This window comes from Rhineura floridana, chromosome 19 (genome assembly GCF_030035675.1).
Source record: "Rhineura floridana isolate rRhiFlo1 chromosome 19, rRhiFlo1.hap2, whole genome shotgun sequence".
Taxonomy (NCBI): Eukaryota; Metazoa; Chordata; class Lepidosauria; order Squamata; family Rhineuridae; genus Rhineura; species Rhineura floridana.
Window position 1 is genome coordinate 2,098,399 of NC_084498.1, and position 16,632 is coordinate 2,115,030.

General features: G+C 46.3%; 1 protein-coding gene across 5 annotated transcripts in view; it reads right to left on the reverse strand.

The window, feature by feature from the left end:
• GRK3 (G protein-coupled receptor kinase 3) overlaps window positions 1-16,632 on the reverse strand; it is a 115,589-nt gene that overhangs the window by 75,835 nt on the left and 23,122 nt on the right. The gene's annotated exons all lie outside the window — the stretch shown is intronic.

Consider the following 16,632-nt stretch of genomic DNA (forward strand, 5'->3'; position numbering starts at 1 on the left):
CTGGTGGATTTGGGGGTTCATGTTTTCAAAAAGGAATGGACAGAACACACAGAAAATGTCTGTTTGGAATTCAAGTGGGCTTCTAGTGGGAGGAAGGGTGGAATATAAATCTAATATTAATAATAATAATAATCCGCTTTCACGTGTTGTGCATGTATATGGATATCAGGGGTTGCAAACTTGGGGGGCACATTTGGAATTTTTGAGAGTGCAGTGGGCACTACCCCTTCTGGTTGCTTCTCTCTCTCCTCCCCCAGGTCAATCTCCCCTCCCAGACAGAAAGACACACACACACAGGGACTTTGCTTTGTAAGTCAGACCCAGCAGAATTAAAACAGAATTAGTATGATTTTACCCAGGGTTCCTCAAAAACTGTCACCAAACTAAAGCTTGCAGTGGTAGCCTACAAACATTAACCAAACACATCTGTGGACATAAATAAATGTGTTCAATGATTCAGGAGTGGTTTTGAGGGGATCCCTCATAAAAATTAAGAGGACCCATAAGGATCCATGCCTCACATCTATGTCATTGCACCACAGCAGTGCTGGAAAGCACTGGGTTAGTGAATGCCATCAGAGACAGACATGACTGATGATTTGATGGTGCTTGAAGGGAGGAACGGGGGGGAGGATACGCAGATTTGAAGAGGACCCATTTTACTGGACCCAGCTTGTATTTGTGTGTGCAACTTCCCCTCCTCCATCACCAACCCCACTCTCCAGCTCCATCCTCTCTCTCTTCTAACTCCTATGACAACCCACTTTTCCCTCCTAGGCCGCCACACAGTTTTCCTCCCCCAGCAATAGTAAGTAGCAGTAATCTATTATTGCTTTTAGCCATAGACCATCGCAAAATACAGCAATTATAAAACATCAACAGATAAACACAGCTAAAACCATTTACAAAACATTAAAAGCTTTAAAATCTTGGATATAAATCATAGGCAGCTTCCTAGCGGCCAACGCAAAGTTGGCCACGGAGACCGTCACCTGTTTAACATTATTGCTCAATAACTCCACTACCAGCTCCTGGGGGCAATTGCCTGGCGAAAGATGGAAGAGAGGGGCCAGGAATTTCTGTCTGGGGTTGTCATACAGCGGACAGCGCAACAAATAATGGGCGATGTCTTCTACAGAGTTACATCCAAAGATACAACTCCGTTTCTCTAGTGGGATTCCTAGATATCTCCCATCTAAATAGGCGGAAGGCATCTGTTGGAATCGAAGTTCCAAGAAGGCTCTACGTAATGGAGCGTGTGTTAAGACCTCCAAGTACTGTGACTTAACATGATTAAGTTTGAGTTGGGGGTACCATGGGGAAAAGGAAGCTATTAAGATAGACACCCGGGGGGGAAAAGGGCCTTTCATGCCGACAACTGGAAAGCCCTGGCCCTTGCACTGAGTGAAAGGAATGAACCTAAATTTTGGGAAATGATACAAGCTGGACTTACATGTTCCAATTACCGGGTAGCCCCACCGATTCCGTCGGAAACATGGGTTTCCCACTTTTCCAGCATCTTTGGAGGCAACATAAGTTCACCCTTTGTAGCTCCAGGGAATATTTCCACCCTGCCATCTTGGCCACCTGTCACCAACTCCGAAATTTTGGATTTAATTTCCCAGCTCCGCCCTGGCAAGGCAGAATATGATTCCCCCTGAGGCATTTTTATCAGATGCCAACTGCTGGGCACCAGTATTGGCGTCTCTGTTTACCTATATTAATGGGACTGGCGTTATCCCCTCCGGTTGGCGCTCCAGCATAGTTATATTCAAGAAGGGAGAGGCCTCAGACCCAAGGAATTACAGACCTATCAGCCTTCTGGATGTCACCTCCAAATTATACGGACGATATTTATTAAATAAGCTCCTCGCCTGGGAAGCTAATAATTCCATCTTTTACGAGGAGCAAGCGGGATTCAGGAAAGGCAGGAGCACCATCGATCCTCCCCCAGCAGTAACTCGCCTCTCTCCCCTGCCCTCTCAGTCGCTCACTCTGCTCTCTTGTTGAGTTGCTCAGGTGCGAACTCCGGCGCTTGGAAAGGGCACAGAGCTGGAAGAGGACGTTGGGGCAAGTGTCATCCTTCCAGCTTACTCGTTCAGCTCCATCTACCTTTCAAGGGGGGGGGAGAGAGAGACACCCTCAGCTCCTCTTGATGAACGGGGGAGCGCAGTGGCTTTGCCGGTGCCAGGAGACGTCCTTGAGAGCAGGGAGCGGGACCGCAGGGGCCAAGCACGGCCCTCCAGGCTTTTCTTTCTGGCCCTTGGGACTCTCCCCAGCCCTACTTGGCACCCCAAGCTTTTTTGCGAGGCTGAAATGTGCCTTGGACTCTGAGAATGCTCTCTGCTGCCTGGTTAGAGGGCAGAATGGAGTGTCTGAGTGGATGCAGAAACTAGCCGGCAGAGCAAAGGGAAAGTCTGCAATCATCGCTCTGCCCAGCTTTGCTTCTGGCCTTTGGAAAGTTGCGCAGAAGGGAACGTGGCCCCTCCTGGTGCTGAAAAAGGTTCCCCGCAAACACACTCCACTGTAGAGCATCATTGCCTCCATGGCTGGCGTGTTTGTCACCGCAGACAGATTGTCACGTCTTAACCCAGCCAAGGAACAAACTCCAGAAGGGGCCTCTGCATGCAAGAAGCCAAAGGGATAGAGGACTTACTGGAAGATAAAAAGGGCCCACCAACATGCTTTGACGGAATCATTACCAGAAGTGGAATCTCTTTGCCTCCACACAAGGCAACATTTTGTATCTTGCAATAAACATTTTCCTTTTTTTTTTTTTATGTTTAAAGCAACATTTTGAGGGATTGCCTCTATTTGGCATCCTGGTTTTGTTGTTGTTTTAGAGTTGTATGTGGCAATTTCCTTGTTGCTGTCTGGTTTTAATCTATGTATACTTATGTATTGTTATGGGTTTTTTCTTGTAAGTCACCTCAAGATTATTTTTAGTAGGCATCTAAGAAATTAAAATTATAAAAATGGCAGTTTGCCTGGAACCCTGTGCATGTTCCCTTCAGTTCCACAGAAGAAAACCAGGATATAAAAGTAAGTACATAAATAAATCTGTCAACGTATACATGAATGGTCACACCTAATGGACCCTGTTGCAGTGTCCCCCACTGGCAGACCTATTTTGGGAAGAGAACTTGGTTGAGACTTGCTCATGCTCAGCTCCAATTGGCTAGCAACCCAGATGAGTGGGTCATTCACAGCTTCTGCTGCAGCACATGGCTTAGCTCGGTTGTGCGAGCAACCTTGTGCTGTGAGCATCTTTCTACCAGCTCTCCACTTGTGGCCGGCTACGGTCCAGATTCCATAGGCTAATCTTTGGACAGGGAGCTGATGCGCTACTGGGCTTGGATGACCGAAATGCAACAGCACAGTGCATCCGAGCAGACCTTCCATGGAGGCAATGTGATGGAATCCACACAGCCTGGGCCACAGAACCACAGCTTTAGCAAATGACTCAGCCACAGACTGGGCAAGGCAAAAGGCAAGGAGCAGGTGAGAGTGCACAGCAGCACTTCACAGAGCTGGATCTTTCAAGATGGCAGGATCTTTTTTTAAGCCAGTTGCTCTTTTAGTCACCTAAGCAGCCTTTGCCTTTGAAGGTACAGGGTCACCGTCAGCAACGTCTGCGCTTCAAGGGTGCCATCTAGACTACGTTATCAGACTACTTCAGCCTCTGGTCAGCTGACCCCACATGCTAGGCCTGCATAGGACAGTTATGGTAAGTGAATGCACAGAATAGAGCAGCCACAATGAACCAAAATGGAAGGCACTTTGGCCCTTCCTCTGTCATTTCTGAATGCAGGCTGCCTGGATTCTAAAAGCATGGCCACTGCTGCCAACCTGAAGAATGTGAAACCTTAGCAAAACCTTGCCTGGCAACCTGATAAGGAGCTGTGTGAAGACAAAACAAAAGTGCTTTTTTTTCCAGAAAAGAACTGGACCAAAGGTGCCTGCATGGAAAATCACTGATGCAGGGGTCCATTACTCCTCTCTGTCCCCCTCCCATATGGATTATGGTAATTAAAGGTCTAAGTATGATTATGTATTATGGGGGTCCGCCCACACTCACTGAAAATAATGTAAATGCACTGGATAATTCCCACCTCCTGATCCAGTTTGCTGATTGGTATAAAAGGTATATTCAAATTTCGGATTAGTCAGATCTTCAGGGGGGAGAGTGCCTGTGGATTTCCCCCCCTTCATGCTGTTATCTGCTCTGCCCTGCTTTTGCATGCTTTGCCCAAGCTGAAGACTCCTGGCCTATCCACTCCTAGGTAACTATGACTTCCTTTTAATATTCTAGGGAACTTAGAGCCAATACACAAGTAAAAGAGCAGGAGGAAGTTAGGCGGAAAACATAAAAATTCATCATATGATCATTCATAATACTTGCCTTGTCAATGCTTTCTTTAATCATAATTACACGGTGTCAATGTTGTTAGCTCACAGTGTTGTCATTTTATTCTTAATTCATTTCATTATCAATCATTAGTTGGTTCAAATATGTATTTTAAGGATGTGAACCATTATGTTTATGCAAATATATTATCACATTGCTTTAACAGATTTCTTAAGTTTCTTGGCACTGCTATCGTTTCAAATATTATCTTTGTTTTCTATCAGTAAATTTTCTGCTATCTCATAATACTATTAAGCTTTGTACATCAATAAACCGGTGTATTCGTTGCAGTTAGTTTTGAGTTCTGTGGTCACTGAAAGGATCCAGTGAAGGTTGATGCAGGCCAGAATTTGGCATCATGTGCCGGGCCTTGATTAGGTCCACTGATTAACAACCTCCCCACCCCTGCCCCACTCCAGACCACCAGACCCTTGGGTCAGTGCCTGAACCACATGTATACTGCCGAGGGTCCCATGACAGAAGAAAGGCAGGACACAAATGTACAAAACAAAACAAGTATGCGCTAGCTGGTCAGTCTGAACAGCTTGCCTATGGAAGTGAGGGTTGTTCAGCCTAAATGTCTGCTCCATTACCCTGCTTGCCACCTTGGATTTTGATCTCTGCCCGACTTAAATCCTGCAACTGCTTCTGGTCCACGTGGCGAGACAAGCAACCCTGCCTGGAGCCTGGCTGAGGCCTGACAGACAGCTTGTCAAAGTAAGCGGGCTGCCCTCCATGAACAGCTGGGCTGCTTCCTAGCACCCCCACAAGCCAGAAGACCAACTGCCTAGCAGGACAGCACACAGAGATCTAAGGGGCAGCCAAGTGGCACACTCCTCTCCTCCAGCAGAGGTGACATGAAGGCTGCAAGGGGACTCTGGGTGACCCAGCACGAAGAGCCGGGTTTGTCCAAGAGGGATCACGCCAGGGGCTCAGCACCAGCACACTCACTCCTATTGCTTCAAGTGGTTCCCTTCCAGGAAAACAAGAGGAATGCATCCCAAGAGGAGGAGGAAGGGGAGATTTCTCACTAAAGGACCCTGACAGTTTGGAACAGAGGCCGCTCTGTAAGCTCCCTGGCCCTTGCCTTGATTGCTACTCTGTTCTGCCACCTTCTTACTGAAGTTACTATGCCCTCTGCTGTGCTCTCCCCCATGCCCTGCAAGGACAAATAAAGCACATCAGGGCTGGGCGTGACTGGCCCTTTATAGAGTACAAGTCACAGTCCTGCCTCACCTTGCAAGGTAGCACCACAAAAGTAAATGGCCCTCAAAACATTTTTACAAATGGCCTACCCAGGCGTTCCTTTGATTTGCTATTTGTAGCGCATCACAGGCCACGCAGAGAAAGAAGCAGATCTCTTCCTTTACACATGCTTCCATGCTGGTTGCCTGGAGGAGATTGTTACTCATCGCAAGTAACCAGGCAAGTGACTGTTTATAAGTCTAGTCCCACCTCCTTGACAATGCGGGTTCAAAGACAAGTTAAGTCTGAATAAATTAGCTAACCAGCACTGTCCCAAAGGCCATCCAGTTCAACCCATCTCATTCTTCTGACAACTCTAAAACACACTCCAGAAACAAGCTGGTTTCTCTGGAACAAGAAGGAATGGCTGAACAATTTGTAAATGTCCACAACTGGAGCAGAAAACAATTTCCCTGGGAAAGGTCTTCCGGCATTCTCATTTTGTGTAGTTAGTCTCATAAAGTTCATTCATTATTTCGGAAAGAGAAAAAGAGACGTTAACATAGCTACCAAGAGCTTTCCAGAGATTCTAGAAGAGAGAGAGGCAGACATATGGCTTTCTAAATAATAATAAAAATAATTTAATTTATTGAATTTACCTGGATAAATTTCCAGGTTGACCATTTACTGCTGCAGCCCAACTGCTGTACCTCTTATTCCAAACACCAGCAGTTTTAGACATTGCCGCTCTTTCCTGAGAATGGCTGTCTTTAGGGTTTTGTATGTTTGGAATGCATTCTGCTTTTCATTCTCACAGTCTAACTGGCCAGATGAACTTCCCCATCTTTCCAAATCTGTAACTGTTATTGTTTTTCTCCAAACCAACCCCTTATCAACAAGTTTTGCCCTGTCCTCATTCCTAATGCACGAGAAAAGCAAGTCAATTAATATTTCCACTCTCCTTCATTAAACCAGCAAAGAGCCAAGACAGAAGAGTCCTTAAGTGCTGAAGCCTAGACCACGAGGTGCCCCAGGAGACTGGTGAGTAGACTGTGTCTGTGAAGGGGCTCTCATCCTTCTCTCGTGTTACACAGACGGAGCTCCCTCAAAGGGTGGCTTGTGCGCATGCCGGATGCATCCTGTGCACAACTAGATTTTTTTTGCTGTCTCTCTCTTTTGTTCTTTGCAACAGTCACTTCATTCATTTTCAGTGGCCTTTTAACTTCTTCGTAATGCATTTTAAATTTTCTTTTTACTTTTTTATTTTTGTAAGGTGCTCTGGAACCTTGCTGAAGCGCAGGGAGTGTTAACCCATAAATAAATAAAGCAAAACTAGAGCACCTTGGCCACAAGACCTGAAGCAGGAAATGCATGAAAAGTCAAAGATGTTCAGTTGGGCCAAATCCAGCAAGGGTGGGGATCTCTGGCCCACACGTCATATGCAAACCTCCAGGCCTCTCTATACAACCCTTGAGACTCGCTAGGCCATTCCCCCTCTCCCAGCTTATATCCCTCACCAGCCCTTCTCCACACTCTCCTCAAGCGCTTTTGTTTACATATAACTGTTAGGAGCCAGTGGGGGGGGGGGTAATATGACGTATCCAGGAGGTTGGTCAGTTGCCTGCTCTGGATGGGACTGCACTCCCTCTGAAAGAGCAGCTTGTTTGGGACCTGTTTGGGAGTGCTCCTGGATCCATCTTTGTGGCTGGAAGTTCAGTGGCTAGGAGTGCCTTTTACCAGCTACGATGGGTACACCAACTATGGCCGTTCTGGGACAGGGATAGCCTAGCCATGGTGATTCATGCACTGGTAACCTCAAGACTCAAATTACTCACCAGTGCAATCTAGACGAGGCAGCCCTTGGTCCAGGGACTGAAGCTCCAGCTTGTAGCAAATGTTGTGGTGGGGACAGACTTGCCACCAGCACATAACTCCAGTCCTTAAAAGCTTGCACTGTCTGCTCATATACGATCTGGACAGACTCTTGTATTAAGTTACATTAAGAATATCTTAAGGAGTACCCAATTCCTTATATCCCTGACTGACCACTGGGGTCCCTTGGAGTCACTATCAGTGGTCCCCCATAGCTTGGACACACAGCTTGTGTCTAATAGGAGCCACAAGTTCAGTATTGTGGGTCCAGTTCTATGGCACTCTCTCTCGACTGAAATCAGGCAGGCCCCCTTCCTGACAAAGATCCCAGCACTTGGTGATGATCTTTTTATCTCAGCAGGCATTTTAAGTAAGTGTTTTGGTTTGATGGCACATTTTAGCTGATTTTATATTTTTGTTATCTTCTGTAACCTGATTGTGCACAGCCTACAGTGTTAAGCAGTACATAAAGTGCTGAAACAATAATAATGATGATGATGTATTATTATTGATAAATTAAGGACTCCTGCTGGGAGGAAGGGTGGGATATAAATCAAATAATAAATAAATAAATATTATTATTTTAAAATGTAATAGAGGGAAAACCCAATGATCAAGGGGCTGGAGGAACTCCTCTGGATAGACACGTTACAACGTTTAGGGTTTCTTTTGTTCAGGGAAAAGACAAGCAAGTGAAGTCATGACAGGGAGGAAAGCATTACAATGGGATTAGACAGATTCACGGACAGAAGGCTATCCCTGGCTACAAGTGATGACGACTACATTGCCTTCGGCATCAGAAGTGGTATGCCTCTGAGTATCAGTTGCTAGGAATCCCAAGGGGGAAGAAGGCTGCTGTGCTCATGTCCTGCTTGACGGCTTCCCAGAAGAGGCATGTATGTGGTTGGCCTCTTCTTGAGAGAACAAGACAATGGACTAGACAATGGAGCTTTCATCTACTCCGCTGCTCTGGTGGTCATGAAAATGTGGTGTGCCTGCTGCTTTTACTCTTTTATGGCAGTTCTATTTGCTGATAATTATACATATTTTATTTTCAAAATTTTGTAAGCTCCCCTGAATTCTTTTTTAAAGAAAAATTATACTAAAATCCCATAATAAATAAATAAATAGTGTAAGTATCTAAAACCAAGCGGCAAGGTGCCAGAAGAGACCTTCCACAGAAGAGAATCCAGAGTCGAGGTATCACCACTGAGAAGGCCCTGCCTCACCTGACCACTTGCTATACTTCAGATAGCAAAGACACAGAGGATGACTTGAGCAGGCAAGTAGATTCACATGCAACACTTTACATTGATTTATTTATTTATTTGATTTATATCCTGCCCTTCCTCCCAGGAGCCCAGGGTGGCAAACAGAAGCACTAAAAACACATCAAAATATCATAAAAACAGACCTTAAAATACACCAAAACAAAACAACTTTAAAAACATTTTTTTAAAAAAGCTTTTAAAAAGGGTTAAAAAACATTGTTTTTTTAAAAAGTATATATTAAAAAGCAATTCCAACAAAGACACAGACTGGGATAAGGTCTCTACTTAAAAGGCTTGGTGAAAGAGGAAGATCTTCAATAGGCACCAAAAAGATAACAGAGATGGCGCCTGCCTAATATTTAAGGGAAGGGGAGGTACCACCACACTAAAGGTCCGTTTCCTATGTTGTGTGGAACGAACCTCCTGATAAGATGGTATCCGCAGGAAGCCCTCACCTGCAGAGTGCAGTGATAGACTGGGTATATAAGGGATAAGATGGTCTTTCAGGTATCCTGGTCCCAAAGCTGTATAGGGCTTTGTACATCAAAACTAGAACCTTGAACCTGCCCTGGTAGCAAATGGACAGCCAGTGCAATTCTTTCAGCAGTGGGGTGACATGTTGGTGATACCCTGCCCCAGTGAGCAGTCTCGTCACCGCATTTTGCACCAGCTACAGCTTCCAGACCAACCTCAAGGGCAGCCCCACATAGAGCGCATTACAGTAATCCAACCTGGAGGTTACCTGTGCGTGGACAACAGTGGTCAGGCTATCATGTCCATGAAACACTAAAGCATAAACTTAGGAAGAAACACAGGAAGTTTGCTTGTATCAGATCAGACTATTGGTCCAGCTAGGTTAAAACTGGCAAGTCTGACTGGCAAAATCTCACCATAGGGTTTCAGGCAGAGAAGTGGCTTCCCCATTACCTGCTACCTGATGCCAGGGATGGGGCCTTGGACCTCCTGCGCACAAACCAAGGGCTCTGGCACTGAACTGGAGCCCCTTTCCAGGACAAAAACCAAACCCAAAAATCAACCAAGTAATCTCATTGCTGCCCTCAATTGTACTATGAATTAAGGTCTTTATAAGCAACAAAGAGACCACTACAGGAAGCCAAAATTCATTTAACAGAATACATCAACCTGCCAATAACTGAGACGCTGTTTCACTGAAAAATCCGGATGTCTGATTTGCTGGACCACAAAGTAAAAGCAAGTAAAGGGATCTTACTGGACGTGCACCAAGTTCCAAGCATTTCTTGGCCTGAAGAGGAGCTTTATATATCCGTAAATCTCTTGTCCTTTTCATTCATGAATTAAAGTCAGTCTGTAATTTCAATCTCTCTCTCTCTAACCTCCTGTGATTTGATATAGGTTCTAAGGTGAACGCTTCTTTAAATCTGTGGGCTCAACCCTAGATGGCTTCTCAAGTTCCTCTAACCGAAGAAGAGTCAGCTCTGCCTCTTTGCTTTTGATTAACCACCAGTAACCTGCCCTCGTTTGCACTTCCTCTCCTCCAAGCGTTTCAGAACTTCCATGAGCGATAAAAATACATCTTATGCACACAGGATCCCTTGGGGGGGGGGGGATGACATAAAGAAGCCCCCGAAAAGTGTCACACTAGGCAGAAGTTACAAGCCATTTATCTGACTGAAATGCAAATTAAAAATATTAAAGCCTTTCATGTACGGTCCTCGCCGTATTCCAAACTGCCCCCACCCTCTCAGACAGGAGTGAGCAACTTTTCTTGTTTGTTTATTTATTTATTATTTGATTTATATCTCGCCCTTCCTCCCAGCAGGAGCCCATCATTGCTGCTGCTGCTGATGCATTGCCTTAGGGAGAATCTGTCACAGGCCACATACTACCAGTGGGCACGGCCAGAACCAGAGGTGGGCAGTGCCACCCACTTTACTCTCTCTTTTCTACCATCCTTTCCACATCACCACCACCACCAACACCGTCCCTCTTTCTGCCACCCAACCCATTTTCCCCAGAACAAGTGCCATATGAAGCCTTCAGGCTGCCGTTTGACCATGTGTACTCCAGAACAGCTGTCAGACCTTTTGGGATGTCACTGAAAGCCTTCCCTTTAAGACATCTTTCATCTCCAACTTAAAGAGAAAACTATCTGGACCACAACAGGAGATAAGACCCCACTGGTTCTTCTGGAGGGAAAGGGCATGAGGCCAGGAGGAGAAAGAGGAGGTGGCATCTCCTCAGCTCTTCAGGCAGAGCTTTAGCAACCCTGCATTTCAAATCTTAAATGTTTTAGCTGCTATGGTTATGCCAGGTTTAGGACTATGCTTGCTGCCGTGTAAAGTTTTATATCTGCATATTGTTAATGTTTCTGTAAAGTGCCCAGAAACATTTGTTACATGGGTGGTATACAAACTGAATAAATAAATAAATGTTTATCAACCAAACCAACTTCAGTTACCTTGAAATCGATCCTCCACTACGCCCCTAATCACAGCCAATATATGACTCAAGTCAGGCTTTGCACTACAAAGACCTGGCTTTCATGTCTGGGGTTGACTGAGCCAGCATGAAGGGGAAAAAGGACCCAATGATCAAGTCACTTCCATCATTTAGGACCCAACTTATCTTTGGAGAATATGACTGACAGGAGGCGTTGTGACTTCAGACTGTGAGGCGGCAACCAAACAGTCTTGGCCATATTTCTTTGCAAGAGATAATGTCTCTGGAACACAACGTTGCTGCAAGACGCCAGGCACCTGCTACAGATAAACAGCCACCCAATTTACAGCCTCCTGGTTTAAGCAACCTAACATAACACTGTACAGACACTGCTTTATAAATGAGGCTGCCTCCTTTCATTCATGAGCCAACATGGCCTTGCGGACTGGCCTCAAGCTGGAGAGACTGGGTTCTAATCCTGACTGAGCTGTGGTTCCCACTAGGCAGAACTATCAAGTCACTTTCTTTCATCCTAACCTACATCACAGCATCGCTGGGTGCATAAAACAGAAAAGCCGAATGAACACCATCCTGACCTCCTCAGAGGAAGTGTGACAAATAAGCCAACAACTTGGAAAGGTGAAAATGATGTCTTCAATGGAGCCATCTAAAACCTGACATGACTCTGAGCTTTAAAAATTATTTTATTCCCATGGTCAGGCACAAGCCTCTGACTAGGCTAAGGTGCACATAAAGCTGTCTTATAACCAGGTCAGACAATTTGTCCATCTGCCTCAGTACTGTCAACACTGACTGGGAGCCGCTCTCGCGTCTCAGGCAGAGAGAAGTCCCTTTCCATCGCCTGCTGCCTGATCCTTTTTCAGCTGAAGATGCAGAGGGATTGAACCTGGAACCTTTTGCATGCAAGTGATGTGCTTTAGCACTGAGCTGTGGGCCCTACCTGCATCTTGCTCTGTCGATGTATGTACGCTGCCTTATTCCAAGTCAGATCATTTGCACATCTAGTCCACCACAGTCAATCCTGGCCAGTAGAAGCTCTCCAGCTTGGGTCGTGCCGGCCCTGCAACTTTGGATGTTGCTGGGGACTGAACTCAAGCCTGGGGACTGAACTCAAGCCTTCTGGAAGAATGCAAGCAAAGCAAAATCTACCACTCAACCCTGAGTGAGACAAGGCGACTTGAGTGACAGATTGAGTAAGATGCTGGGAATCGTTGCAAGCCCAGGGTGAGTGGCCAATTACAAGATGCTCCAATTATTATTGCAGCAGCTCAGTAGTAATTAAAGTGGACGGGAGAGAGGGAGACAGGCCCTCCTGCTACCCCTGAGCATGTTACCTACTCCATGCACCTGCCGCCTCGTGTGGCTGCCAGCATTTTAATACAATGCCTAGTATGTACACAGCTGTGCATCCTTGTGAGGACAGATGGCCAGCTCTGTGACTAATGGTAGATGTGAGGCACAAAGGTAATGGGCAACTCCAGCAGCATCGACAAGAGGCCCAGCAGACCTAGTGGCTGGCTACAGAAGAACAGCGGATAGGAGGCAAAAGGCACCCCAAAGCTCTCTGCACAGGTCCCACTGAAATGAGTGTGAGCTTTGATCCCGTGTGGAACACAGGACACTGTCTTATCTATCCCAAGTCAGGCCATTAGTCCACCTAGCTCAGTACTGTCTACACTGACTGGCAGCAGCTCTCAAGAGTTTCAGGCAAGGATCTTTCCCACCCTCACCTGGAGATGCCAAGGGTTGAACTGGGACCTTTTGCATGCAAGGCATGACCTATGCCTCTTCCCATCCATTTCGCTGGGGCTTGTACAGGAGGACATGAAGGTGAGTTGTGCCCTAGGCAACTATCCTAGGAATGCACCACTGGGGTTTTTTGTTTCCTTGGTATCAAGCGATCTGTATGGCTCAAAAGCTCACTCCCAGCATTTTACACATCTGGAAATGCATAGAAGACAACTCCTAGGATTCTAATCATCATGTCTGCAGTTTGCCCGTGATTTTCCATTTGTTGTGTTGTCTCTGAAGGTTTCAGGACACTTGAGCTCTCTGCCACTTCCCAGGACAAGGATTAATCGTTAACTGTAATCTAATTAGGAAAGCCTGCTCTCACCTCTTTTATTCTATAAGCAGCAGAACTAGTGTAAATAAAAACCAAATAGACTTTGTGGCTTTGAACATCTATGTAAACCGCTAACACGTCAGGTTTAAACACATCCTGAGATATGTACTTTGAGGACATTAGGAAATCAATGGAGGCTCACCTATTCACTCAACAATTACCTCCCAAGAATATTTCCTATTGAGCAAGGAGCTAGTCAGCCCACATGTACACACACTTCCGCACACTTTCTCATGGCTCTGCTCCCAACCACAGCAGACTGCTGGACACTGTAGCTGACCACAGCACCTGGAAGACCAGTCCATCTGTGCCAATATCATATTAATGTTGCTTCTTCACTACTTTTGCAGAAATCACCAATGTCAAGGAGGTTTTGTTAAAGAAAAAAAGATACGCTTGGGAAACAACTCTTGAAGGACGGAAGAGGAGACCCTTTTCTCCTTGCCTCATGTTTCTCCAAAAAAACTGTTCTACTGAAAGAAAAACAAAACCTACAATGCTATCTAGTTGCTCGGTACTTGATCTAAATCACTCTGCAGCTGTTCCGCACTACGCTCTCCATCCCTTTCCATTGCAAGTAACACAGTGGGGGGGGGGAGCTTCTTCCTTGTCCAGGTCTCAATTTAGGATTACATCAGCACAGTCATCTGTGTGTGTGTGTGTGTGTGTGTGTGTGTGTGTGTGTGTGTGTGTGTGTGTGAGAGAGAGAGAGAGAGAGAGACAGAGAGAGAGAGAGAGACAGAGAGAGAGAGAGAGACAGAGAGAGAGAGAGAGAGAGAGACAGAGAGAGAGAGAGACAGAGAGAGAGAGAGACAGAGAGAGAGAGACAGAGAGAGAGAGAGACAGACAGACAGACAGACAGACAGAGAGAGAGAGAGAGAGAGAGAGAGAGAGAGAGAGAGCAGACAAGCACCGCATCCCTCCAGAAGAGCCTAGACCAGGAGCATTGACATTCAGTACATGTGCAAGCCTCAGCTCAGCCTGTCTAAAATTAGAGAAATACCTGTTCCCACAAAGGGAGCAGGCAAAAGGTAATTCAGTCCCCTATTCTAACAGCATGGAATAATGGTGATGATTCATAGAGATTTTTACAAGCCAGTCGTGCACAGAGGAGATGCACTCATGTTCGCGCACACACACGGTGCATATAAAAACCATGTGGGATGGCCCCAATATTGTTCACTTCAGAAAAAACAAGATTTCCAGCCTCTAGCTATATTTCCATTCCTGATCTCCTGTCTAGCTACTGAAATGTGTATTTAAAACAGGAGTATGAATACCATTCACCATTACAGTACAGGAAGGCAACATTGATGTCCATCCCCAACGACGAAATGTGTGCACATCTGAAACCCCCATTTAGCACTAAAAAGAGCAGTTCTTTCACCCTTACAAGGCAGCACACGCCCTTACACTATCAAGCCCCCAAAAGGCAGTCAATGATTAGGAAATGCAAGAGACAAAAGACCACAGAGGACTCCACGGAAGTCAAGCACGTGGAGATACGGTATTGGAGCTATAGGAAACCAGTATGGCTGCTAGTTCAGCACCCTGGCTAAAGATAACTGAGGAAACACTGTCTTCCTAGCAGAAAATGTTTTTCCTCACAACACTTCATGCTTTGACCAGGAATATTTTAGCCTCGTGTCCACGCTTCCTTTTAGGGTTCTCACACTGTCAGGTCCATGTATGTGCCTCACGTGATTTGGGCAATTTTAAGTAAGCCAACACAAGTCCACAAGGAAGGGCCACAACTGCTTTGCATCCAAAAGGTACCAGGTTCAACCCACAGCAGGATCTCCAAGGAGGGCTGAGGGGGCCTCCTGGCTGAAACCTTGGAGAGCCTCTTCCAGTGAGCACAGAGCAGACACCACGCTAGATGGACCAATGGTCCAAACTGGGAATATAGGAAGCCACCATATACCAAGTCCTTTTTTGTTCTTGTTGCACAGCTTGTGTTAGCCTCGTCTATATCAGCTGCACTTTTCACGCATCCACTTTTCACATGGCCGCTTGAATGTACAGGGATCAGGAAAGTGTTTTTTGTACCTGTCCCCTGACACAGAGAAAAGGAGCATCCCACAGTGCTGGGATAGCGATTCCTAGCAGAAAACACAGAGGTCCTTGCAGGAAGCTTAGCTACAATGCTGATGCGCTCTGGAGGGGCAGGAGAAAGCTATCAGGGACTGAAATATCCACAAGGCGCCAAAGAGGAGGTTGGATTGTGACATGTGAGGAGGTGGATGGAGACAGTCAACATCCCTGGAAGGAGAGTGTGGGCTTGAGGGTTCCTCACACAATCACCTGGGGAATCATTCCAATAAAAAGTAGCAGCCTGGCTGGGAGTCCAGAGTCTGTGAGTTCAAATCCCCACTCGTGTTTCACGGGTGTTCAGGGTCAGCTAAACATCACCCCCACAGGGAGTGGCTCAGGGGTTATGTGCCCTGCCACCTGTGCGTAGTCCCAAGGAGCCCAGTTGCTCCCCAGCTGGCAGTTGCGGACAAGGAAAGGTCTGGCTTGTGCAGCTGTGGCAAGCTGAGCAGGCCCTGGCCAGCTGGGGAGGACTAGCCTCAGAGGGAGGCAATGGCAAACCCCCTCTGAATGCCGCTTACCATGAAATCCCTATTCAGAGGGTCGCCATAAGTCAGGATCGACTTGGAGGCAGTCCATTTCCATTTCCAACAAGAAGGACCACAGCTCAGTGGCCAAACATGTGCTTCACATGCAAATGGTTCTGGGTTCAAGCCCTGGTATCTCCTGTTAAAAGGAGGATTGGGGGAGGGGGGTGACAGAAAGGCCCCAAAGCCTTGAAAAGCTGCCACTAGTCAGAGTAGAGAAAACTGGGCTTAAGTGGGCCAGTGGTTGCTTTGTAAACACACACATTCTCAGGAAACAGAATAAGTGCTCTGGGATTGGTCTGCACTCAAACTGCAGCTCTGTCTCTAGAGGAAGTTTTTCAAAACTTGGTCACTCAAGATTTTAGCCAGATGCAAGGAGAATGGTACAAGGCAATAACAGCAGGGATAAGAGCAAGATTCAAATCCCTACTAAAGGAATGCATAAATAATTGGAAGAGGCAGAATAATTGCTTGCAAGTGTTTATGCTGACTGTGGTGAGGTTGGAGGGTGAAGGCTGCTACTGGGGGAAGCAGCTTACAAAAGCAGTTATTCTCACACCTTCTTTGACACTTTACGAGGGGTGGGGGAGGAGCCTGACATGGGAAGGATCAATTTGCATCCAATACTTCTGATGTGAAGGGTTTTATATATGACCCAGGTGTCTGGCCATGGATGCCACCTGAGGGCACAAGACACCCACTCCACCACAT